A 3,538-nucleotide genomic window follows, 5' to 3' on the forward strand; every position below is an offset into this window, starting at 1 on the left:
ACCCAATATCTATTTTTTCTAGCCACGCAACCATGCCGCATAAGCATGTCATGCATAAGTCATAAATCCTATTTTTTGCATTACACTATGCATGCAATATAGCCACATCATAAATTCATGCATGTTAATTATTCGCAATTATTTTGCACTAAATTTTGTATTGAGGATATATGTGTTGGTCGATTGTAGAATATCTATGTCGTTGACCTTTTACATTTTTGTTAGAAACGATATTATTTTAATTGAAATTCAATGCTTATACACTTTGTATGTTTTTCAAATTACATTTTCCTTCCATTTGTTTTAGATGTTTTTTGCAAATATTTATGCATTAATTTTTGCAAGATTTCCCGCAGCAACCCACAAGGCATCATCTAGTTTCTTTCAAAAAGGAGGATGACCCCCCGGCCTCTGCATCAATCGATGCATACAACCATTTTATTAAATTATTCACGAGAATCCGACAAAACAAGTACATTGATCAACCCAAAGCTATCATCTAATCCAGTGGCCTCACTAAGCCGCCTGCCGGCAAGCTGAGTGCACTAACCAGTCTAGTAGACCTTCAGTGCGCACCGCATACACACGCTCTAGAATCAGACGCCACCATCTTCTGCCATTCCACCTTCGGGATCGACCAACGCATTCATCTTGCGAGACCATACTGCTGGTGATGCCATGCAACGCCCGACAGTGCCACCACATGCGCATGTCCATCAACACATGTCTGTCGCCGATTCTCAGCTGCGCCATGCCGCCGAGACCTTTCGGCATAGCTGTGGTAGAAGCAACACCCCTCCTCTTCTTGTCCCCTCCAGCCAGCACCAGCTCCAAGACGATGCCCCCAAGAGTGAGGACAGCCCCGAAGGCCCCGCCATCATCTGATCTGGAATTACCAAATCTAGGGATTCCCTCGGAGCTACCGGACCAAGGTGACGATGATTGCATCCCACAAAGCCTTCAACAAGGAGACAACACCAAAGGCGCCGCCATCGTCCACCATGACCGAGGTCAACAAGGTTTCCACCTACAGTCACGCCATCCCGACCCCGCAGATAGCTGGATCCGTGCAAACCACACCATGAAGACGAATGCAGCAGGCAGATAGCCGGTAGAGGCCTACAGCCACCCCTCACCGGCCCCTTCCCGCGCCGCAGGGCGACCACAAACCATGCCACGATGGATCTGGACCGGTACCAGATGCACGGCCACCGCCACCAGCCATCACCAAGCCGGGCTGCCCACCAAAGCGCGCATCCCGTCGGCGTTTCATCATTTCGTGTTATGAACCCCCTGAATGTTACCAACTAAGGATATATGATACAAGATTGTGAAAGTCTATATCTTTTTAGCATCTTACCTGAGTTTGGGCACATGCAAATTACTACTAGTCACGCATAATTAAGCATCATGATAAATAGGTCTTGTACCCAATATTTTGTATGGTATGGCCATGGAAGAAATGACATCTCTTGGGAACCACACCATTACACAATTTTACAACCTTAAGAATTGCTGAAACTTTTAGGACCATATGAATTACTACACCATTTCTTGCAGTTTTGGTCTTGTAGTTACATGAAAAAAAATAATGAAAACATTTAGATCATTAAAACATTGTATTATCTTTACATGTATTTAATGGGACAAAAATATGCATGTACATTTTGGGCAAAAAGAATTTAAATGTCGATCGAAAAATAGAGAAGCTATGTTAACGGTAGACAAATTTTTAAAGATTGCATTTTGTTTTCACATATCACCAATAGTTATGTTTGTTTATTGAAATATTGTACATGTACTTCAGTTCATGCATGTGACTATTATTTTGCTGAACTATAATATTTGGATGATCAATATTTCATGGAGGACGCTACACGTATCGACCATTGGCACTGTTTCTTTACATTTTTTTGTTTTCTCACATAGCCACAACATATTTCATACTTTTAGTTGTCAGGAATATTGTACTACAAAACAAGGAAAGGCGTGATGCATGACACTATCTCTTTCAAACTTGTCATAATTATGTTCGGCCCAGCATTTCTTGGTCCACTCCAATGATTCCAATTTTTTTATATTTGTTGTCCTCTATATTAGCGATCCATACTACACAACAAGAGATAGTGTGATACACGCCAGCCCCATAATTTCATGATACTTGTCTCATACAGGGTTTTAAGATGGCCACGGGAAAACGTGGATCCTGGTAGGATCGGGGAGCTTCTGGTGCTGGCTGGAGACGTGCATCATGCATGCGCGTGTGGTGGTCATGTATGCTCTCCTGCTAGAATATTGCTTGGTGGATGGTGGTCCAGTTGTCAGTAATCACTCTTCGTGAATCCAAATGTGGTGGCGAGTACTCATTGATCGATTTGTTTACATTGTATACGTATCTTTTTTGATAGAGTGAATTCTGGTTTTTACCCTCTATTTTGACATTTTTGACGCTAATTACCTCATTTAGCGAGATTTCACCCGTTTTACCCCATTTAGCAAAAGTGTTGCCATACTTTACCCCGTTTAAATTTTTGTGAGCGTTCTGACCTATGGGTCACAATTTCCTCTCTCAATCAGTTAGAGTTAACGATTCCTATTTTAATTGGAAAGAAGATCATGGATGCCTCCAACTTTTTTTTGAATCGTGGTTGCCTCCCTGTCTACAACCTGTACGATGGGTCAAATAACAATCGACATACGCTAATTTTCGTGCTAAAGGCTAATACGTGTAACAATATGGGAAGGAGGGAGTACATGATTTCAGATTATATTAGTATATTTACACCACTTTAATCTGATCCACACAATTATGTATACTTAAGGTCGCGTATGATAATAATGAAGAAAAACATACATTGTTTCAGATTATATCAGTAATAATTTCTCCTATAATTTATTCAATGGTAACGTGCCACGCTAATCAAATATAGACATCTCATCAGAATACTTCTTCAAACCGGAAACGAGTAGTCTAAACCCATTTAATATGCATCAAAGACTCAGAGAAAATCTAGCCACAAAAAACCTAACCACCAGGGATGAGAAACAGAGAATGCGGCCATGCATATGGGAGTGGAGAAGATTGACATAACGCTCCGACATCGCCAACTGCCATGCATCTTGCCTGCCGCTTGTCTCCTACGTCGTCCTACCCCCTCCTAACGAAGGAGGTCGTGGTTTTGGGCAGGATTGTGTGTGTGATTGGAAGGAATGCGGGTGATGTTTGCCGTGAATATTGGAGGCCAACATGGTGCGGCCCGACTCGGGCGTTGTGCATTTGACGCGAGCGACCTGCCCTAGTGCGCTCAAATTGGGCCGGGCCGGCGGGAGAAGTTGTGAGGATCAGCTGGACCAGACAATTGAGACCCTTAGAACACATACAAAATGTTAAACAGGATAAATTGTGGCAACAATTTTGCTAAATGGGGTAAAGCGGATGAAATCCTGCTAAATGGGGTAATTAATGTCAAAAATGTCAAAATACGAGGTAAAAACCGGAATTCACTCTTTTTGATACTTTGGACTAGTAATTACTACT

Source organism: Triticum dicoccoides, chromosome 2A (assembly GCF_002162155.2).
Source record: "Triticum dicoccoides isolate Atlit2015 ecotype Zavitan chromosome 2A, WEW_v2.0, whole genome shotgun sequence".
Lineage (NCBI taxonomy): Eukaryota > Viridiplantae > Streptophyta > Magnoliopsida > Poales > Poaceae > Triticum > Triticum dicoccoides.